The following is a 23,300-nucleotide window of genomic DNA, read 5'->3' on the forward strand; positions in this document are numbered from 1 at the left end:
ATAATAATATGAGATCTGACAGAAAAACTGGGCACTGCACATAGGCATCAAACAATAGAAGTGTTCAGGGCTCCCTGTATACCTGAACTTTCCCACATTCATTATGGTCTGTGCTGAACAGAAAGAGAAGGGCTGGGCCGGGCCACCCTCCTGTGGTCTCTCTCAAGTCCTGACATTCTGTATAGACAAAGAGAAATGGGAGGTCATGTTTTTGTACAGGTCTGGAGAGTCAGAGCTGACCCTTGGTGATGGGGAGGGGTCAATGGGGGCTGTATGGATAGAGTAGCATGAAAGGAGATCAGGTGTATCGTGGCAGTAGCAAATGAATGAATGGCGCCCTTCATGCTGAACTTCAATTAAGAGAATTAAGAGCAGAGCTACCTGCTTTCAAAAAATAAAAGGTATGAAAAAAATATTGCAAAAAAGCATTGCAGTTACTTCCCCAATAAAGCAAGAATGAGAAATAGGAATCCTGTGTAAACACAAAATTAGCCATGGTCTTTATTTCCAGAGGCTGTTAACTGCAGTAAACTGCAGCCTCCATGCAGTGTCCCAGGTCTGAGAAAGGTTTAACTAGGGAAGTGTATTTCTTACAAATGGGACATTGCAACTTTTTTCTTCAAAATGAGGTTGGGCAAAACTCAAGGTGCTGATAGCCTGCATATTCAGAACTGTAGTACCTGTTAAAATTAAGGCAGAAGCACCGAAGGAAGAAGAGACTGAGAAAAACCTGCTGTGAACTGGGGAGTTTCTGTATAAGGGTACTATTTACATGTATGGTAACAACCAGATGGAAAAACATTTCTGAAAAGAGGACTTTACTCTCCATTCTGGGTCTGGGGATTTTTCAGCAGTTGCTGTAGAAGTGATCTCTGTGTAAAGGAAGTTGTGGGATAGAGAATGGGCATCTTGAGACCACAGGACAGTCCCATGGTGTCTTTTTCTCCCCCAAGGTACTTTTCCCTCCTTAAACTAATTAGAACCTTAATCTGGCTTGGACCAAAAATGCTTCCAATGTGGAGATGGGTCTAGATGCTATATTAAACCCAGATAATTTCCAGTTATTTGAAACTCCCTGATAAGGCAATCTGTTAAAATTTCCCCAAAGTTTTCTTCTTAAACTGCAATAGCTAAAACCTGAATATCTCCATAGGAAACATTTTTTTTAAATGCTGGTGTATATGCAGGGTCATAACACGTTAGTGAGGAAAAAAACAAAATAGGTTTAAGACAATTTTATGAACACTAGGAAGAGATCTCCCTACAGTAGCTTATTTTGTGACCGTGACAGGATAGGGTTAGGAAGATAAAAACTGGGTTTTTTATTAGTCTCTCTCATTTCTGTTTTTCTCATGCTTTCTTGGACATTATCAATTTCCTTCTCAGGAGTTTTTCCTGAGAGTCCAGCAGTTGTATCTAGCAGTGAAGCACACATGCACTGAAAATTTTCACCTGCAGGGTCAGTCACAGAGGAAATTGTTTGATATTACTGACAGACTAAGCCTGCTATCCCTGCAGCTCATGCTACGTGTGAAAAGAGTCCTTGAAACTGGTCCTATTTTTTCCCAGTGTAGTAATTAGTGTTGCTGCATATGAAAACTTATGCATCAAACTGCTGGTCTCCTGATCTCATTTTAATGGTAACTGCAAAACTAGAAACCCTGGGTTTCTTGAAATCTCCTACATGACATCTATAAGGATGTTTCAATTTGAGGATATTTTTGCATTTTCCTTTGTAATTTTTTACCACTTTCCCTTAAAAATAAAGGTCATTATAAGAGAGGTCATTAAATGTTAGAAAGCAAGCATTAAGCTCCCAAGAATTAGGTAAGCCGTGGTTCAGTCCACTTACATTTTATGATTGGTTTCTCCTCAGGCTGGGGAAACATCCTGAAGGCCAGCAGTTTGTCCAGAACTTCCATGAGATTTCAGAGTGCTTTGCAGAACCAAGTCTCTTCTTACTAAAACCCATCAGCCAAGTTTCTTCTCCCACAGCCCCCGCCCTTTACCAACTGGTCTGAGCTGGTTGTCAGACCTTCCCCAAAAGAAGGATGAGATGGTGTCACTTTCAGAGGGTAACACAACCCATTGGCAAATCCATATATAAAACAGGTTAATTATTTACCCCCTGGTGACCACGGAGGAAGTCTGAGACATTGTCTTGGAGGAGGACCTCAGAGGAGGACTTATCTTCTTTGCCTGGCAGAGGTCATAAGGTGAACCAGACACTTGGGGTAGGAGAGCAGTGCTACTGCCTGGGCCTGTGCACAAGTCCCTGTCAGATAACACAGTTCTTTCAGGCTGAGCCAGAAAAAGAGCAGAGTATTTTTAGTTTCATTTAGAATTAATTTCTGATAATCTAAATTGCTGTGAAATCGACTGGAAAACTAATGTACACATTAGTCTAGCAAAGACCAAACAAGTTAGGTCTGTTTTTAAAAAGATGCACTACAAGACAAGTGTGCAGCTGGGTTTTGTCATAGAGCATAGGGTTTTAAACTTAGATCAAAAATGAAAACTGCTGAAAAGAATTAAAAACAGATGACTTAAAACATGTGGGCAGTGGCTTATGTGTGGAGGCTAGAGGGTTGGAAGGAGATAACTATGCAGAGAGAAGGCAGAGGTAACAGTTTGCATTGCATCTCAGATGAGCTAAAATCCAGTAACCTTTTTCTAAGGCAGTCTTGTCCATCAGTTCCAGTTGTAGTGTCACCTTGAATGCCTTTGTTTTCCATCAGATCTGCCAGCCAAATTGGCCTGTCCTGTACTCACATGGCCACTAGATTGATCTGATGGAAGTATAAGGGATGTGTGGCCAGAATCTGGGTGAGGAGAAAGAGTTCTGGTAGCAGGTACCTGTGTTAGATTGGTTGTGTACTGAACTTGCACTCCTCACCTCAGTGGACTGGTGAGCTGAAGGAGGACACATCCATAGATGAACATGCAGCTCCTCATTGATGTAGACAGGACAGTAAATTTTTCATCTTTATTGAGAGCTTTCAGAGTCACAAAGCAAAATAAAAGCATGAGAGCTAATAAATATCAGAAGCTTGGCTGTAGTTTCAAGGTGATGTCTGAGCTCCCAGCTAGGGTAGGTCTCCAAAGGTGGTTGCTACACTCTTGATCTTTGGTATTTTTTACTTAGAAGTATTCAGTCTGGGAAGTCAGTGTATCAGACACACAGAAGCAAGGAAACTTTGCCAGCTTGAGAGGCAGAGACACTGATCATTCCAAAAACTGAATAGTTGAGCATCTAGGAAGAGAGACTTTCCTTCATACTCTGAAAGGATGAGGAGGACTGGCTGATGATAACACAGTGAAAAGAGCTCTGTTTTTTTAGCTTGTGTGGGTAGATTATAGCTCACAGCCACATGAGCTGATCTGTGGGCCTTTTCTAAATATGTTTTAACTGTCATGGAAGTTATTATTCCTTTGCACAATATGGGATCCAAAGGTGCAAAACTGTAGCATAAGGTTCCTAAGTCACTGCAAAACCAAAGATTTTACTCAAAGCAAGGTGGTCCAATGCAGTAGTAATGACTTTCTTCCTCTATATTTCAATATTTATGGTTTCCTGTGTGTTACTGACATCAGCTGCTGAGCTAAAATCTGAGAAACCTGTTTGCAAGGAAAGGCAGTGAGAGGCACGAAATATCTAACTGAATAACTGCCTTCTGTGATTGCTAATAGAAGTGCACATGCACCTCAAGATATTTCCCACAATTAAGTATTTGAATGAACATGAAATTTGCTTTTGCTCAATCTTCTTTGAAGTCTGAGTCCCATTAATATTTTAATAAAATAATTTTCTAGAGAAAAAGAAATAAAGAGCTCTAAACAACTATTTCACAAAAGATAAACTGTGAACTTGTACGTAGTTGTACCTAAATGTGATGCTGAGCTGCATTAGCAGACCATACTCAAACAGCAGTTATAGATATTTTGTTGTCAAAATGTAAGGATTAGTTGCATAAAGTTCCACAGAGGATTGCTCTCTGTCTGGTGGTATTCATTAAATTCATTAATAAGCTGGATGATGACACAAGGAGAATTATTATTAAATTTGCAGATAATTTCAAGCAGCAAAAGACTTAAAGTATGTTAGAAGCCTTGATTAAAATTCAATGATCTTAATAAACTGCAGGTATGATCTGCAAACTGTTGGTAGCATTCAGTATGAATAAGAACTATGTTTAGACAGGAACGAGGAACTGAAAAAACACAGGCCATGAAGGAACTGTTAAAAAACCACAACAATATATTTAGGAGCCTTCCCAGAGTGGAAATTGAACAGGAGGAAATAATGCTGGGCTAGTGCAAAAAAAGAGAACATCACCCTGGACTGCCTGTGTGGATTCAGAATGCTCTGTTCAGCACCACTCTCTACAACTCCCTGAAAAGAGGTTGGAGCCAGGGGGGGGTTGGGCTCTTTTCCCAGGCAACTCTCAGCAAGACAAGAGGGCACAAGAGGTCTCAAGTTGTGCCAGGGGAGGTTTAGGTTGGACATTAGAAAGAATTTCTTTACCCAGAGGGTGCTCAGACATTGGAATGGGCTGCTCAGGGAAGTAGTGGATTCTCCATCCCTGGAGATATTTAAAAAGAGCCTGGATGTGGCACTCAGTGCCATGGGCTGGGAACTGCAGCGGGAGTGGATCAAGGGTTGGACTTGATGATCTCTGAGGTCCCTTCCAACCCAGCCAATTCTATGATTCTATGATAAGCAAGAGCCATATGTACACTTATGGGCACAAGACAAAGGTGGAACACCTGAAGGTGGTCCAGAGGAGGGCAATCAGAATGGTGAGACACTGAAAAAACAAGCTTGAATGGAATAAAACTGATGCTGTCTAATCTCACCCAGAAACAGTGGTAAAAATCTTTTAAAAATGTGAAATTCTGCTCCAAAGATAACAGGGATAATCTACTTTCTACATCCATGATGGAGTACAAGAAATAATGGGCTCAAATGCTAATAGAGATTCATCTTCAATATTAGGACCAAAGTTTGTACAGTGTTTAACTAAACTTTAGACTAAATTTCCTAGAGTGTCTGTGGCATCTGCAGCACTGAATGTCTTTAAGGACTTGTCAGGAGTAACTTAGATGTAGCTGAGCCTACCTTCTGAAGTGGGATACTCAGTGATTTTCAGTCCCCTTCTGTGCTACAACTAGATAATAAGAAGCAGAAAAAAAACCCCACTGAGCAATCTACATGTTTAGTTAAAATTAACTATAGTATTCTGAATATGCATCACTGCAATCAGCTGCTGGGAAATTTAGCCTTCTATCCCTAAGAATGAAAGCAGGAACATGCTGAAAATTTCAGACTTTGTAGCTTGTCAAAATCTGGGCAGATTTTCACAGAACAGCATATCCTTGTCACCAAGGCCCATCTCCCTGATACATTTTTAACAGTAGCCTCAAAACATGGGCATAGTCAGTTATAAGAATGTATTTAACATGTGCAAAAGCCTTTTTTTTCCCCACCAGATATCTTTGGAGCAAATTAAACTGGTTTTGCCGAAACATTGCAAAAAATGTAGAAAATAAAAAGCCAGCCTTGTGACAGTGCATAAACTGAAATGTTTCAGGCCAAGCAGCTGAAGAATGGCACAATTTCAACCATGCCTGACATAGTTTTTTCCCTGCAGGTGGAATGAGGTGTCACTGTTTCACTAGTGCTCAGAATGCTCTCTGAGACCCTGACATGAAGGGTATTACGTCTTGTGAGGATTTGTGGGGTTGCTAATGGTGACGCAGATCTGAAGCAGTTTTTTGGATAATTAGAAAAAAAATAGAATTAAACTTGTGATCTTTTTTTAAAATAGGCTTTATGCATTATTTTTAATGATGCATTGTACAAGTGTTTTAACTGAATTGGGCTGTATCAGTCCCTTTATTGCCATTGCTTAGCAGGCTGAGTACTGAAGCAAGGAGAGAGCTGCCAGTGGCGTTCCTCTGGCTGTAGATGTGAAAGATGAGACCAGACCTGAGCTCTGGGATCCACCTGATATTTCAGTCTGCTGAGATTTGCAAAATGGATGTTTGGATTCCTAGTTTTGTAGGCTAGGGGGATTCACAAAGCTAGGGAAAGCTGACTGCAGTCCAGTGTGGGAAACCTTCTTACAGTTGTCTTGTGCTTAGCAGGGAAAAAGAGTCTTTCTCACAGAACTCTGAGCATCTGAGGTTCCACTTCAGCTTTGAGTTTCCAGCTGTCTCTACTTAACACCTCTAGTTAAATTCTGGAAAAAAAACCCAGGTTTCCTAGGCTAATATTTGTTTTTTGAGTCCCTCTGCCTCCCACCTCCCACTCATTTTACTGAGTACTGCACAGCTGACCCCCACTCAGCTAGATGTCTGTATGCAGTCTTTCCTCAGCAGCAGACAAGCTGGTACAATAATTGAAAAGCAATCCATTAATAGTCATTTGAATTTGAAAATTAATTTTAGAGACTTTTCTTCTTCAAATAGTAGAAGTGTTTGACTGCTCAGGGCAAATGTCAAATGTTAAACACTCCTGACAAAACCAGAAAATGAAGTGTGATGTTTACCTACATAAATCAGCCAAAGAGGGAGGAGTAGCAGCGTGTGATTTAGATAACTCATCAACACCCTGCAAGCTTTTTCTAACTATTAGTGAGAAGATTTTATGTGTATAAAATGTGTGTGTACACAAAAAGATTTTATACAGATACACAAAGATGTGTTTCAGTACTGGAACTGTGTATGTGGGTACTATAAATCATCCAAGTAGAGAACAGAAACATGGTTTATGGTGATGTTTGCAGCTTCTTCCATATGCTAAATGCTTTTTCAAGAGCAGGAGGTGATATAGTTTATGCTCTGACAAACATATAGTTTAATAAGGCATGGATAAAAAGTGGTGAGAGATATGGCATACAAACATCATGATCAGGGCTATGAAAGGCACATACTGTATCTTGCTAGTTTTAAGGGTTTTTTTTAAACACATTTCATGCCTTCCACCACACTTCAGGTGTGTGGTTCTTCCATCACTCTTCATTCCCACTGTGCAGCAGCTCCCATCACAGCTTATCTAATTAATTATCCTAAAGCCTATTTCAAACAGAAAGAAGTACACAGAACATTTTTGCAGTACTGAAGAAAAAAATAGCCAAGGATTCACCCTGAATATTCCTTGTGTACATTTTCCAGTCATATAGGTAAAGGCTGACCTGAGAAAGCATAAATTTTAGGGAAACTCACCTATTTCTGCCATTTTGGACAGTGAACTTTCATAATATTTGGACACTCAATGTAGCAGAAATGGAGGCTGTGCCTGGTCTGGCAAAACTTTACAAGTTCTGATCCCATTGATGAAGTCTGGGCAGAAGGCTGTTCTTGAGTAGAAGAAAGAAAGGAAGAAACTGTTAAATATTAAAAAATTGATCTCCTAGTGAACTGAAAGAAGTGCTGGAGACATCTTAGCAGATTCCTACCTGTTAAAGACAGGAAAACCTAAAATCCCCTCTGAAGACCATCCTTTAGCAAAGGAAAGAATGAGGCTGCTGATCTCTCTCAACCAGTGCTCTAATCTGTTCAGATGTGTAATTTCCAAGTCAGGAGAAAAAAGGATGGTTCTTCTGTGCTTGATCAAGAATCCAGCTATTGAAAACACTTCTTTCTGATAAGTTGTGTTGCTCTTGGTCCATATAAGGACTCCAGAAAAGACAATATGGGGCAAAGCTTCTTACACCTGTGTTTAATACTTCCATCAAACAAGGTCTTCTAGACTGTCCCAGGTGTATTTGCAACGACTGATTTTTGCTGTTTTGCAATATTCTTTATTGATAAAAAATAACAAAGGACCATTACTGATGCTGTTCTGATATTTTCAGCCTCATACAAAAAATTGTTCTCAATACTTTTCCCTAGATCCAAGGCACGAGGTCTTCCAAGCCTGAATTCACCAATGTGGGCTTTTTTTTTCTTTTTTTTCCTAATGGTAACAAGTCACTGAGACACTTTTCAGAAGCTATGCAAAATTTAAGAAGCATTAGAGCTGACACAAACTTCATGTTTTCAAAGACAGCCAAAATCCCTTTGCACAAAGGGAGGGATTCAGTGAAGCTCAACCAGGCATTGCATTCTGGCTCTGAATGGTTCCTATTAAGTTGCCTTTGTTCTTTTAGCTTGTGTAATCTTTGTAGATGTGTAAGTATATTTTTGGTTTGATGCTGTTTAACTCCTGGCTCAGAAACTGCCAATATACATTATCTGTGTTCTTCAGCCCGACATGTTCAATTTCTGCAAAATGCATTAATATGGATAACAGGAAACCTCTTGTGGTGTCCCCCTCCCCCCCCCCATGGGGGGATTCTCCCTCTAGAGAAAGCACTTGGACCTGGCAGATAAGGCAGATAAGGCAGCAGCTTCTCCACTGGCTTTCTCCCCATTGAAGGCTGTGCAGGAAGGATGGAACACCCTCATACTCAGCTCTCCAGTGGTAACATTTCCTGAGAGTCTCTGAGATGGAGGTGGAAGGAAGAGTCATCTTTCTGAAGATGTAATGTGTTTTGGGGCTGCATGGCTGAAATCAACCATTTTTTAAAATTGTCCTCTTTTTTTCTGCTGAATCCCTATGAAATACAGCACACACAACAGAATATTAGGAACTTTAAAAGTCTACTTCCAAGGCAAACTAGGACTCACAAAGAGGTCCCATAAAACAGTAGTTGAGAATACTGTATGTAGTGCACAGCAAAAGAGAGAGCAAACATCACTAGCCCTACCATTTATTGGTCACATGACAAGATTATATGACAAGATGTAGAATAACTTTTTCCTTCTAGCTACCAATTCCATACAGTTATTTGAATGTTTACAAAATGAAGCATCCTTCTTTAAAAAAGGCTGAGGAATTAAAGAGTGCTGCTACAGCCTTGATACTCAAAAATATACCATGAAATAAGCAAATTACTTTGAGCTGGCATTAAAAAAAAATCTACAGTATGTGCTGTAAAAGATGTGCTAAAACCTTTTTGAAACTACAAAGAAACCGTGCCATAATGACTGCCTGAAACAAAACAGAAGAATTAATCCACCAGCTAAGGCCTTACTTAATTTTAACAAATTCTGTAAAGCCTATTGCTCTCTTGTTCTAATAATGTAGGCTAAGACACAGGAGATAAGAAAAGCCAAGACACTGAAAGCTGTTATAAAACTAGGTCACTGTTAAATTAAACATTTTATGAAAAATAGAACCTACCTTGAACAACTCTGAAAACCTCTTTGATTTTTTTATGCGCTCAGCCAGACTGAGGCACTTACTCCACTTTACTGTCTTCATGGGAAAAAAGCGCTGGTTTTGTGATCTCTGGGCACCCACCCCTGAGCCAGCAGGTCCATTTTTTCTTGTAATTAACAAATATTGAATATTAATGAAGTAAGTGCTACAGGGTAACACTTAGTCACTGAATCAACAACCCTGTTCGTTTGAAAATTGAACACAAAGCACTCGGAGCACCACAGCCACCACAGCCATGCAGAATTCTGCTGTTCAGTTTTCTTCAAGCACCAGGAGAGGAGGATGCTACTGGCAGAAAGCTAGTCATATCTACTCCTTTTTTCAGACAATCCCATCCTGTACTTCACCATGCTCTTGAAAACTTGTGAAAGACCCTGAAGGCTCCTACTGCAGAGCTGTGAGAAGGAAAGCCCTGTGAGCATGTACAGCTCTAGTGTCATATCCACTGTATACAAGGGTTGAAAGTTATACCTTTCAAAGCAGATAAAAGGATCCCTTTACAGCAATGAGGATAATGCAACATTAGGAGAGTATTAGTAGGTGTGGGAGAAGTTTGCTGCCGCCACAGTCTTCACTAAAAGTCAGGATAACTCTGGTCACTGGAATGGGTCTCTGTGATAAAGTAAAGCTTACCACATATTTTCAGCGTAAAGACAGAAATAAAAATCTAGCTTGGATTCTTTTGATTTTAATGATGTTAACATTACTGACAGGTGACATACTATACCTGGTATATAGTATGAGACCATGGTGGTTTCATCTAGCTTCAGGACCTTGTAATGAGGTATGGCAAAAAGAGGAAACTAAAACTGTAGTGAAATGAGGCAGCCAGGTGCCACTAATTGCCAGGTAGTGGGCATGAGCTTGTGTTAAGCCCACCTATGCCTGATCAGGGTGGGCCCCTACTGCATATGAGCAGGATTAGGGGGCCAATAAAGCTCACACCTGAGGAAGCCAGAGGGAGGTTACCCACTTTTGGAGCAGTAGCACCGATCCAGGCTGGTCAGCCCTGAGAGCATTAGACTCAGAGCACAATTTGTGAGTTTCTCCTGGAACACCTGGTTGGACCTTGGAGCACCGTGCCCTAAAAGAGGTTCGTCTTGCTACATAAAACTCCATTCTCATGGCTAGAAAATGGGGAGCAGTCCTTCACCATTCATCATCTCCAAGTATAACGAAGCATTTCAAATGGAAGGTCTGTTTTCCACAAACATTTCTGTACACAGTTCTCTATTGCCTAGAGATGTCCCACTGATCTGAATGGAACTGTTCCTGCATCTCTAATCACATTCATCAAACAGATGGACTCTCCCACTGGGAAATAAGTTAAACTGAGAAATTATGTCTGTGATGAACCAAGTCTGACTAAAATGTTTTCAGCATAAGGATCAATGCAAACAAAGCCTATCTTGGTTTCTTCTGGTTTTAATACTGTATCCTTTTTATAGTAGTTAATGCATGAAATTTAAAAATGCTGCTATGCCATTTGCCTTTATAGCAGTTATTACTTCAAGGCACCAAAGAATAGTTGTTTCTTGAGAGAATCCACTAGATGAAGAGTTATTTAATTAGAGTATAAACTGTGGAAATAAGACATGAAATATTATCCAAAACTAAAATCCCATTTAAGCTATTTTTAATTTATCATTTCCCTTTCCTTTTATTTGTACTTTTTGGCTACAATTTATTCTGTTAAACACTATTTAAAAAAGAACAGTGGTCACATCTGCTTTAATGTTCCCAGTTTTCTTTCTCAACATCATGTGCTACTGTAGTACTGCAATACTTGGCCTACAAAATGCTGTCAGGAAATATATTTATACTTTATTTAAATTGCAATTTTAAGACACCGGCGATATGTTTTCTATCTTGCATTTTGAAAAAGGCATTTCTATAGAACTTGCATTTTAGTATGAGTTAATCTGATAAATTTAAATGCTTATACCTGCTAACTGCTGCATGTACACTCCTTTGAGGCAGCTGGGAGAATGAAGACCTTGTAGTGCTTCCTGTAGTGCAGAGAAGAAAGAGCTTTTCCTGAATAGAGCTGGTATAAGACACTGAAATATTTCATCCTTGATGGCACATGAAGTCATACCCCAGCATAAGTTAATATAACTAGTGATTTGAAATACTTTGCTGAGGAAATCTCAGGGAAAAAATAATATTTGTGTTTCATAAGTAGCCACTCTCTCCCTCTGCCCTTTGCCTGAAAACACTGTGTGGCAAGTAATGCATAACATGGTTAGGTTTATTTGAAAGGAATAGTGAGCATTTTACATTAAAACAATATAAATGGAAGTATTCTTGGATTAGTTTAGTTCCAAAAAAAGTATCAAAAAAATGCCCAGTGACATTTTAGAAGTGCAATCTCTTTGGACAAAAAATAAGGAAATGATAGACTGTTTAGATGAAAGACCTTTTATAAGAAGTGAACACGGGCAAACTGTGCAGGCTGGAACCAAGCAGTTTCAAGACTAAGGAAAGAGTAGCCAAAAAAAGGTAAAAAAAGATGGAGGTATAGATCCAGTAGAAATTGAAGTGTTGCAGAGTTGCGCCAGAAGTAATTTTTTTCTTCAGAATTTATAATTTGAATTATTGCAGACGTTTCGTGTGCCAGCATCATCAGGCATGTGGAAGGCAGGGCGCACGCATAACACAACAGCACATTCCTGCACAAGATGGTTTTTTTGGTGTCAATCAGCAGGCTCATCTATCAGACATCAGCCTGATGTTTGATAACATCCAAATGAGGTAAATCCCCAGCATTTCCCAGCTAGGAAAGGGGAAATGTAGGCACTGCACAGGGGCTTTTAGGACAAGGTGTATGAGCTGGTGAAGTTGCCTTTCCTCTGTGGAGCTGGCAGCCTTGCTGTGAAGAGTTTCAACTTAAAAAATAAGTCCAACGTGTGGACACCAAACTTTGGAAATGCTGAAAATGTTGGCAGGGGGATGAGTGTGGACGCTTGCTGTCAAGGGTCTGTCCCAGTGCTTTCCAGCACAGGTCTTTCAGACTTGAGGGTCAGTTTGGGAAGGAGAAGGAAAGGATTAAAAATCTTGTACTGTCCAATGCAAAAACTGGTGGAGAGTAACAGTAGGAAGTATCCAAGCCACTTTGCACACCTAATTAATGTATGGAAACTCATCCTAGCCAACAGTATTGGCTTTTGCCCATGTGACAGGTCTGTTTGAAAGAGTTCGGTCTCCCAGAGGTTTTGTTGAATCCGTGCTACGTTACAATCAGTAACGGTGTGCCGAGCCCTGGGCTCCTTGTCACCCCAGGCATTAGCTGGGAAATCCTGAGTGTCCAAAGAGCATAACCCAGAGATAATTTTTTCGTGGCTACCGATGGAAGAATTTTACCTATCACTTTAACCACGCCGTACAACACATAAATAAGAGCGCAACAGAGACACAAGGCCTCTCCTCGGCTCCTTGCCTTCCTTCAGACCTGCGCCAAGTCGCTCAGGAGCAGCCGAGGGGCGGGGTGGGACGAAGTTTCCTCGCGTCAGCGGCAAAGGGTGGTGGGCTCAAAAACGGGGAGGGTGGGAAAGCGGCTTCCCCCAGGGTCGGGCGGAGGAACGGGGGGAGTGCCCCGGCTGCCCGCAGCGGGCGCTGCTACTGCGGCGGGGCCGGGGCTCTCACAGCCTCCGCCCGCCCGCCCGGCGCGGGGTTGGGCGGAGGGTCGGGCGGCGGCAGGCGGGGGACGGCTGAGGCGAGGAGGGGGCGACCCGGTGTGGCCGCGGCGCTCAGGGTTGGCAGCGTCGGCCTCGCCGCTGTCCCCGCCGCAGCCTGAGGGGCGCTGAAAAAAGCGAGAGGTTTTTTTGGAAAGAGGCGCCGGGAAGAGCCTCGGGGAAACCGCCGGCCCCGCCCGCAGGCTCACGCCATGGTGCGGGTTCCCCTACGTCCCTGAGGAGAGGCGAAGAAGAGGACGGAGGCGCGGTTGCTAAGGTAATGGGAGTGGGCTGCAGGCAGGGCAGGGGGTGCTCTCCTCGCCGTTATTTTCCCCTCTTTATTCGCATTTGTATTTGCGGAGCAGTTGCTGCTCAGCTCTGCCCTCACAGCGGGGGTCTCCGTCCCGGTGGCTTCGCGGAGAACGGGGCGCCCGGGTGGGGAGTTTACTCCGAGTTGTTGTTAGTGGAGAGACAGGTGCAAGGCGGGATGTGTGTTTCATAGCTGCCTGTAGACACCGGCCCGTGGCGCTTGGGCTGACGGGGGTGACACTGTGCCCCTTCCCGAGCCGTGCGGATCTCACCGAGTCGTGTCCCCCCCGTTTTCCGAGAGCATCGCGGCTGCGGTTCGTCCTCCCGCGGGGGCCTCGGGGGAGGGCGCCTGGCCTCGGGTCACGTCCCGGGGCGTTGGAGGCGCCTCGGTTCCGTACGGGCGGTTCGAAAACATCCTTCCCCCCCTGGGGACGCGGTCGGGGCTCGGTGGACCCGGTGTCCCAGATGGCAGAAGGGCTGGGGGAGCCGGGGCTCGGTAGGTCCCCTGGGCATGCTGTGGCGTTCTGAAACCGCAGAGCTTTTGGAGAGGAGGCCTCGGAGAAGGATGAGGGGAGTAAGCGCTGGGGTACGGCTTGAAGGGGAGCTGGCGCCCCGTGGGAAAACTTGGAAACTGTTTCGGTAGTGCCTGGGAATAAGAGACTTTCATCTGCCGACGAAGCGCGTTTGCCTGAAGACAGATCCGGTGTGTGAGTGAAAAGCTGCCAGGCTCGCTCTCCTCCCAGAGCCTTAATCTCCTGTGACACTAAAAGCATCTCCTTAGTCACTAGCTGCGACGGCATAAGTAGAGGAATAGGTTGCAGGGCCAGCAAGGAGCGTCAAGAATTTTTTTTTTTTTTTTTTTTCCTGAGGGAAAGGCAGGTTTTTGTATAGATAGCGGCACGCTGCCGCTGGTACGGTGCAGACATAAAAGCAGCCGGGGCTGCCGGTTCAAGGGGCTGGCTGTTCCCGTGGCTCTCGTCTTGTGATCCCGTTGGTACTGGTACTAGTGCTGGTGCTGGGCTCGCTGCCGGACGCAGCCCTCGCCGGGACGGTCCGGGTAAGTCTGAGTGTAGCCCTCGCCACAGAGCAGCGTGGCACTGCCCTAAAAATTAAAGGTTATGGCTGTGCGTGATTGCTCGAGGTTGTTTTTTGTGGTGTTTTTTGGTTTTTTTTGTTTTTTTTTTTTGCGAGTTGCCAGTGTGTAGATTGGAAAACAGAAAAAGCTGTCTTTTAATAAAGCTATGCTGTAGAACTCATCTTTGTGTTGGCACACACACTGGTGGCTTCTCACCCCAAAACAAGCTGTGTTTCAGTTGTGTATTTTCTGTGGGAAGTGCTTTGAGGGCTGCGAGTGTGGAAAGCACTTTCTAAAAGTATAGTGTTATTTGTAATTGCTCACTGAAAAACATAGTGAAAGAGGTTAACCGTAGTTCAAAGCCCTAGGGATTTAAAGGATTGGATAGCATGGTAAATTTTTTTTTTTTTAATGTCAGTCTTGCAGGTTGGAAAAACTAGCAATTGTTTGCTGTATAGTTGTGATCTCAGCTGACTGGAAACACTTTCACTGTACTTCTATGTAAATCTGCTTTAAAAAGAGATCATATGTTGAAGAACAGTTATTGACTTGGGGGCATATGGTTACAATCACGGAATAATAGTGTTTATTGCCTGACTGTGTGTTTAAATGCTGAAGAAACTGTATAGACTTGGCCAATATTGCCTCTATTTTTGTGTTCCTTTTTCTAATGTGACCTGACCTACAGCATAGTTAATGGCAGACATTCCAATTTCTTTCCCGACTGCCTACAAGTGTGGTGGATTTTAGTCCCTTTTTTATCCCTTTTGAACTGTAGTGGTGATCAGAAGGAGAAAGTTATTTGCTGCACATCTCTTAACATCTCTCAGTGAGGTTTTTAGTAACATATGCTGGAAGATTGCTGGTCACCTACCTGACTGATTTTTCTGGTTTCTTCTTATTACCCTTACCTCCTTAGAGAAGGCATTATAAGGAGCTGCATATAGTTATTGTTGACACGGTTTGCCATAGCTTATCTCTGATGGTCCCTGTGATGCAGGTCGTGCAGGTACCTGTTTTAATGGATGACAAAAGGTGTGTGTGTGTGTCTTCTTGAAGCAGAAATCACCTTGTTGCTAACCCCTCACAGGTGGTTCAGTGTCTAGCATGGAATTCTGGTGGAGCCCACTGGATGCCCACCCAGAGGTGGGCCGAGCACTGCTGATCCACAGGAGTAACTGTGCTGGATTCTGGGGTGGCTGGGGGAAGACCTGAGTGAATGGAGTAGAAAAGCTGGAAAAGATCTGTCATGGTTCCTTTGAGCAGCCAAGAAGGGGAGAAAAAGAGAGGGCAGTCCTGTCCCAGCAGACTGCAGCAAACAAGCAGATGGCAGGGACGGAAAAGAAGCTGCTGTCTGTGGAGTAGCAGGAAGACAAAATAGCTGCAGTGTCATCTTAACGTGGTATGTTAGGATGCAATGTTAGTCTGTTGTGAAACTTCTGCATCTTGCAGAGCCATCGCTCAGGCTTCTTAATGGAAATAAAAGGGTCTTGCAGGGTGATTATTTTTTTTGCTGTCCTTGGTAACAATACGAGTCTCCAGCTTTTAAAGAATGAGTGGCAGCTAGCCTAGAGGCTTTAGCCAAAGATACCTCTGACACCTAAATCAAACCTTGGAGTTGTCAAGTGTGAGCCCAACATTACAAGAGTGCAGTTTTTTGCCTATACAGTTGATAATAGCTGTAATGATAAATTGTAATAATAAATTATTGCAATATAAATTGTGTGTGCTTATTGTCTGGAGTTTGTCATGTTTCTGCACACACCTGGGCTCTCTAGAGGGGAGAGGACATACAGGTCCCAGTCACTGAGCATCTCTGGACTGGGTACAAATACTGCATGTAGCTGTCAGAACTGGAATGCTCCTCATTCCTCCTGCAACTCTTTTCAGCTTCTTCATGGTTGCATTATTATCTATATCACTTTATACCACATTACTGTAGTTACAAAGAAAACCTAGGTACAGTAATAATGTTACACTGAGGATTTGGAAGGGTGTTTCTTCATGTCAGCCTTTGATCTGTTGACACCAATGTGCCATAAGACAGTGCACTGCCATCTGAGGTAAGGTATGTGAGCAAGATAACCTGGTCCTTTGTTACTACTGAAAGCCTAGTAGTACTTTTAACCCTGAATGGTTTCAGCTTTGTGTGCCTGTTAACGAAAAGCTGACCAGAGCTGTGCTGGCCAAGCACATTTCTGAAACATTTAGGTGCCCACAGGTGGTGATGGCCACCACCCTGGGTTTTCTAAAGCATCTGGATGAGTCAGTCACTGGGTTCCTGTGAAGTTACACATCTGACTTCCTCAGACTGTAATGTTTCCTCTTTGCATCTCTAAGCGCTTACGTATGGTTGAACATCTGTCTTCATATTCTGAAGTAAATGATGTTCCTGCATCTCTAACTTTTCCTGCACACTTCTACAGGAAGTTACTTCTGTGTAGTAACTGTGAAAGCACTGCTTGTGTTGTGTCTTCAAGGAGATGGAGGTTTAAAGGTGGCTAGAATGCACGTAGCCTGAAGTACTTTGAAAAATTTGGTGTATGTATAAACATTTGGTGTATGTATAAACATCCTTGAAAAGATGTACCATGGAGCATTGTAAAATGTGTTTGATTACAATTGTCCTTTAATGATATAGTGGTTTTCAGAAATTTTAAAGGCTATTAAATGTTAGTGAATCCACAGTATAAATTTTATTGTGAAAAGATTATTCCATCATTACAGTTACTCTTTCCAGCTGGAGTAATAGGGCATTGTGGTGATTGGGGAATGAGCTAATTTCTGCTGTTGTGCTCTTATCTATGAAGAGGAGCAAGGAAGACAAGCTAATTTGTATTTTCCTCAGTGGTTGTCAAGCTCTAGAAAGATTGTGGAGTCAGGAGACTGCTTCTACCCACTTGTGTTATATCGTATCTCATACTATTTTTTAACATCTTTGTAGCTGGTGGCAAGGAATGTGGGGGGAGAGAGAGAGAGAGAGATATATAGAACCCTATTGCTCGCTGAAGTTTTAATATGACATTTTGACATCCCAGGAGCTTGACAGTATCATTCTGGAAACACCTGTCTGCTCCTAGTCTGAGCAACAGAGTAAGGCACAGGTACTGAACTTTGCCTGCATGGGGGTTGTGGGCACCATGAGGTAGTTAGGCAGTGAAGAGGAATCAGTTCTGTATCTTTGCCAGGAATCTTCAATTACACATTACAAACAGCATCCCTGTGAAAAGGGACAGTATTTCATCTTTTTCACTGTGCTGGTAGAACCTGACACCAGTGGTGAAAGGTTCACAGGGTAGTTAAAAGATACTCAGATTGTTTACAACAGGCCTGCTGGACTATGGGGATGCGTGTTGTGCAAGTGATAACTAATGGTTTGGAAGTCTGGGCTTATATATTCTATTTATTGCTTTGTCACCCACTATGTACATGTGGGAAGTCATTTAATTTTGTTGTGATTCAGTTTATCATTTCATGAAAGTATTTGGCTCCATCACAGCTAGTTTTAGATTATGCCTAAACCAGTGTAATGGCAGTCTGGCCAAGACATGGATTAGCTGAATTTAGAAGTATTATAGGATAACAGCAGTAGTAATAAAGTATATTAGTATTTATAACATACCTATCATATGTTGGTATTTACAGCAGTCCAGTTATGGCATTGTGGAGTTCGGGGTAGATGAACCGCTGTGGTGGGATTAGTAGACTCTACTGAACCATGTGGGTGTATAAACTTGAGCTGGCTAATTCAAGGACTTAGATCTTTTTACATGGCAATTTTTGAAGTGATTTGGATGTAATCTGCATCTCAAAAGGTGGTGTTATTTTGTGGTAAACAGCAGGGCAGTGAAATTTTAGTGTACTGCATCATGTCCTTGAAGTACATGAGATGCAACCAGTTGTGTTCGTGTGCACCAAGGGTATTGAATGGTGCTGCATCTTCAGAAGCACCTGTGCTTCTGGGTAGCAAATTATGCATTTTATTTGACTGCAGGATACTTGCAGTTTTCCATCCTCTTGAGAATGAACAACCAGCAAGAGCTCCAAGTACTTTGGGGTGTTTTAAATGAGATTGTGCAGTCACTGAGAATGCAGGGGTGGACTGATGGTTATATCAGCTTGCATTAGACTACTAGAAGGGAGCTTTATTATAACAAGCTCTGTTTGGAACAGGGAGCTTAGGTGGAGTAATTATGAATTTGAAAATTAACAGGTACTGGGGCCTGTATTTTTTACTTCAATATTTTGATTTTCTTGTCAACCTCTATTAGAACATCCATTAGTTTGCTCTTCTTGTTTTCTCTTTGAATCAATTTTCTTCAGTTGTTTTCAACTTATTGCATGTAATGTAAAATAGAAAATGCAGACTACTCCCCCACCCCCTGCCCCCAACTTTAGTTGCAGTAAATACTTTCTGTGGTGCATAAAGGCCCTTGGACAGATGGTGTATTTGATGGACAAGCTTCGTGGACAAGATGCTCCTAGCACACCTTAACTGATCCAAGGCTGGTGATTTTTCAAGAAAGGATTTTTGTTGGAGAAGGCATTAGAAGTCAACCCTCAAGATCTGTATAATCAGTGCAGTTACTCATTTTCCCCAGGGAGTGATTCTGGCATTGTTGCAAAACAACAAAATAGAACTTCAACTCTTTTTTGCAACTGCTCCTTACAGGCTGCTAGCACTTTATAAATACTGCAGTAGTTTAGGATCACCAATTCTGATGAAGTTCAAAGTTGGACTGTATCTGTCCCTTTGCATTTCTAAATTGGTATAGCACTGACACTTGTTTCAGTTAAATATACAGCATACATTTGCTGTTACGTTCTCTGTAGCTATCCTTGGTGTTGGCTCAGAGCCTTTCCAAGAGCTCTTGCACTCACAACATCACTTTTTTAATTGGAAAGTAAATTGATTTCAGGTGGATTCTGGATTTGTTCCAAATTTTTTTTGAAGAACGATGGATGTTTTGGAAGCAGTTTCTTCCTGATTGTGACATCACTCTGGTCCATTAGAAGTAAACCTGGTATGCAAGTGCCCATTTTAACAATTGATTTCAAAAAGGGAAAATTTTGCCTTCTTAATTCATGCGTCAATGTTTGCCACCACCCATCCTTTTTTTCCTTTTGTTTGTCTTGCTCACCTTATTTATCTCTCTGTTAAATAAGAGATTGAAACTTCTCAAATTGAGAAAGGTCTTCCTTTTAAGTCAGTAATGCCTTCTTCCACACCTTGGGTGGACAGACCAGAAAATAGGTAATGTGTACTTCTCCCTTAAAGGAAAAAAGGAGAGAATGCCTCCAATTAATTAAATGTCAGAAAACTTAGGACCTAGTCAGTGTCAACCCCATAGGTTTCCTGGATGTACCATGCAGTTGTAGGCAGTATTTTCAGCAGTCTAAACCAGCTGCTTTTAAATTAAATGCAGTCAAAATTGCCTGTGCCGCCCTGGGCAAAGGGAAAAAAGTACTAATCTTCTATGCTTTATCAAGAAGCTGCCTGATCATCTGCCTGGTGATGGAGACAGGTTACCTGTGGCTAACACAACTGGAACTGTCCATCCTTAGTGTCATCTGCTATATGTGACAGTGATTATTTCCACATCTGGCACACAGCTGGAGAGACTATTGCTCAAGATCCCAGAGAGCTCCCTTTTTTGGAGGTGGCACAAGGCCTTGGTCATCCCTGCTTAGCAAGGTACTGCTTAGACAGCCACACCACAGATATTTATTAAAGGACATATATAATTGGGAACAGCAAGTGACTGGAAAAAGGAGTACATAGGGAAACCAGCTGCTCCCATTAGATTACACAGCAGGCTGAGTTTGAACTCCTAGGCTGTGTCTGTCTGCAGGGAGCCAAGTGATTTGGGTTGCCTCATGTCAAAGAGCTACTTCTGTATGGCTGTGTCCAGAGAGCATGTCCTTGCCCACCAGATGATGATCATTGTATTTTTGGGCCACAGAGAGAATTATGTGCATTTTTATCCAAGTAGAAGGCTTTAAAAATGTAGGATGTAATATCCATCAGGATACTTCTGGGAGGAAGGAATAAGCCAAACTGTGTGTAAGGTCATCCATGCTGAGTCTTTGGAGTCAGTGGTGATAGGAGAGAACTGTGTTCCCGGGACTGTGCTCACTTACTAGAGCTCTACAAGAGAAGTAGAAGTTAAGGAGTGCTGGGGTTTGGAAGCCTGGAGCCTGCTCCCTGCCCTACTACTGTGTGGGAAGGCGCTCTATCTGTAGTCTGGTTTGGGGCAGGTTTTGCATAGGAAGGACTTAATTACATGTATGGAAGGAGACTGCGCCTATAGGGAATATCTGTAAGTGTGGTGACGTTGGAAATCCCTGCTTCATCAGGATTCCAGTTTCCTTAAAGAAAAGAGGAGTGTCCCAGAATCGAGTCCTTTCTTTCTGCTCTGGCAGGGTGAGGCAGAGGAGCTGTTTCCATGCCTAGATGGACTCCCAGCTTTCTTCTTGTTGGTTGCAGAGCGAGAGGTGTTGAGCTCCAGGAGTTCAGCAAAGGGCTTCCTGTGAGGTGGTACCTCAGAAAGAAGAGGAATAACATCCTCTAGAGTTCATGAATTCTCCCAGTGTAAACCAAACTGCTTTCTCATAAGCAAAGAGGAATTTGTTTGGCAAAAAAATTGAGCATTGAGTGCAGTTGCTGAAAGTGTTTATACTTTGTTCCTTAAAAAAGGCAGCAGATTGAATCTTGTTAATAGAACTGCAGTATCTTGGATGATCTTCCACTGGGAAAGTATTTTCAGAGTAATTTCAGTTACAATTAGATGTCCAAAATGGTCACTGGAAGGTTTTTTTTTAGATGCTTTGGGAGCTGTACTTCACTAATGGAAAGCAGACTGCCTTTGCTGCTTCTCCATGCAGGGAGCAGCACCACAGTATCCAGAGCAGTACAAGATCCTGCAGTCTGTCCCTGCTGCCTGGGGTGTAGCTCCCTCTGTGGCAGTGGCCAGCCTTGATGTCCTCCCCAACATCTGTTCCAGGAGAGGAAGATGCTTGCAGTCTTACTGCATTGAGAAGATCCAAAATTGTATTTCAGCTGCCACTGGATTTTATGTGGGTACTCCTGTAGCAGGTTCTGTTTTCCAGGATTAAATTTATGCATGTTACAGCTAACCATCATGTTTTATCTCGGATGTGCAAGAAATGTTTTGCACTGCCAATTTTGCTTAATAAATTGACAAATGATGTATTAAAGTACAGCATAAGAGTCCAAATATGATCCTGTATTGAGATTGTTAAACACTGGCAATGTTTTAATGAAATAGCTTGCTTTGCAGATTTTCTTTTAATGTTGTGCTTCTATTTTTTTTTTCTCTCTCTCTATAAAAGTCACTCAGTAAGGACTCCTTGGTGGGGTAATTTGTGAAGCATAAGAGTGTTTGTGCCTATAAGAATGTTCTTAACAGCACTCTTGTTTACAGTAGTCTTATCTAACAGTAGTCAAGGTATTTTAGAACATTCCTGGAAAGCTCTTAATATACTGCTTAGCTGTTCTCACTGAATTTACATACATTTAGAGATTAAATATTGACAGCTTATGCACAGAAATATAAAGGTTGTTTTCTTTGAAATTTGATTATTAAACTCCTGTGTCAAATGCTGCAGAGGTGAAAAACTGTTTTTCTTGCTTTCTGGGGCATTTTTAAAATTGGTTATTCCACTTTAAAGGAATTTGCTGATCCTTTTGTAATGTATGTGATCTGTATCTCCCTGTACCTTCTGTTTTTTTGGGAGAGTCTGAGAAGCCTGATCAGATAAGGGAGAGATAAAACTCTTACTGTGATTCAGTGCATTTTGTGTACAGCTGCTTAGCTAGTCCAGTATGATTATGTTTCTCAGGAATGTTCTATAAAAAGAATTAAAAAAAGTCGGCAAGGGACAAATGCATCCTCTCTTTTTAGCTTATTTTTGGGAGTATTTTCTAAAAAGCTTTAGAAGGCCATCTTATCCACAAACAAGAAGCTGAAGACCTACAGTTTGTTCCTTGTATGTGAGAGAATGGCTAACACAAGTGGTTTTCAGTTTTTATCATTTTTGCTGCTGAGGAGTCTGGCTTATTGCAGGTAGGGCTGTTGTCAGGAAAACAACTCTGGGAGAACAGCATCTTTTGAACCTGAGAGCTGGAATTCAGAGACCATTTTATTTTTTTTTAAGGTATGTATTTGGATTTAGATTGCTGCTGTGTAGATACAGGCTGGTATAAGTTAGCCACTGGTAATGCTGTAAACTGCCTCAGGATTAGTAAGGAGCTGGTGGTACTTTTCAGGTAGTAAGTGGTGAGGCTTTTAACTAGAGGCTGTGCATGAGTACTTCTAGTTCTTAGAAAAACCTAAATGAAATGTTTGTTTTGGATAGGTTTTGTTTTTTTTTTTTTTTTTTTTCCTTCTAAACCCCCTGTGTCTGAAATGTCTGTGTCCAAGTCCAAGCTGGACTCTATTCTGGCTGATGTATCACATACATGTGCTTACAGCAAGGTTCAGAGGGCAGAGTGATTTAACCTGTGTAGTGACATAGGGCTGACTTTTTGCTTTTTAGTCCTCTGTCCCCCAGGCAGAAACACAGCAGTGCTGCGTTGGGGCTGTGCCCATGTTGCTCCTTGGGTAGAGGTGTTGCTGCTGCGTGCCTGGCCCTTTGTGGGCTGTGAAATCAGCGTCAGAATTATCAGGCTAATGAGAATGTCCCATTTATGAACTGCTCTGAAACGAGGCTTTAGCATGTCAGGAGTGCAGGGAAGCCATCCTTCATCACTGGGTGCTGAGCTCTGCTCAACTCCTGCATGTTAAAAAGCACAAATGTAGTGGGATCTGTAGAGATCCAGCATTGATGTGCATTCACCTTGAAGATCCAAGAGCCTGCTTCTGTTGTGTCACTGTCTTACCTTCTCTGCAGTCTTTTTTCCCCTCTAGAATAAAACTACCATCTAAGAAAGGTTGTTATGTTTTTTTGGTTT

The 23,300-nt window shown here is 42.2% G+C and overlaps 1 protein-coding gene and 1 long non-coding RNA gene across 6 annotated transcripts in view; one reads left to right on the plus strand and one right to left on the minus strand.

The window, feature by feature from the left end:
- Positions 1-2,974: 2,974 nt before the first annotated feature.
- LOC139796718 (uncharacterized) lies at positions 2,975-7,282 on the minus strand. Its single transcript, XR_011726120.1, has 2 exons — positions 7,228-7,282; positions 2,975-3,618 (listed from the first exon to the last, which is right to left on the minus strand). It is a non-coding gene; the product is annotated as an uncharacterized lncRNA (long non-coding RNA).
- A 5,640-nt stretch (positions 7,283-12,922) lies between these two features.
- RGS6 (regulator of G protein signaling 6) overlaps positions 12,923-23,300 on the plus strand; it is a 260,455-nt gene continuing 250,077 nt past the window's right edge. For 3 of the 5 annotated variants that reach the window (XR_011726030.1, XM_071744548.1, XM_071744551.1), the window contains exon 1: positions 12,923-13,219. The gene's annotated coding sequence lies outside the window, so the exon portion shown is untranslated. Of the gene's footprint in view, positions 13,220-13,749; positions 14,309-23,300 lie in introns of those variants that run through there. The other 2 variants (XM_071744550.1, XM_071744549.1) reach the window with 2 other exon arrangements.

Source organism: Heliangelus exortis, chromosome 5 (genome assembly GCF_036169615.1).
Source record: "Heliangelus exortis chromosome 5, bHelExo1.hap1, whole genome shotgun sequence".
In the NCBI taxonomy this organism is placed as follows: domain Eukaryota; kingdom Metazoa; phylum Chordata; class Aves; order Apodiformes; family Trochilidae; genus Heliangelus; species Heliangelus exortis.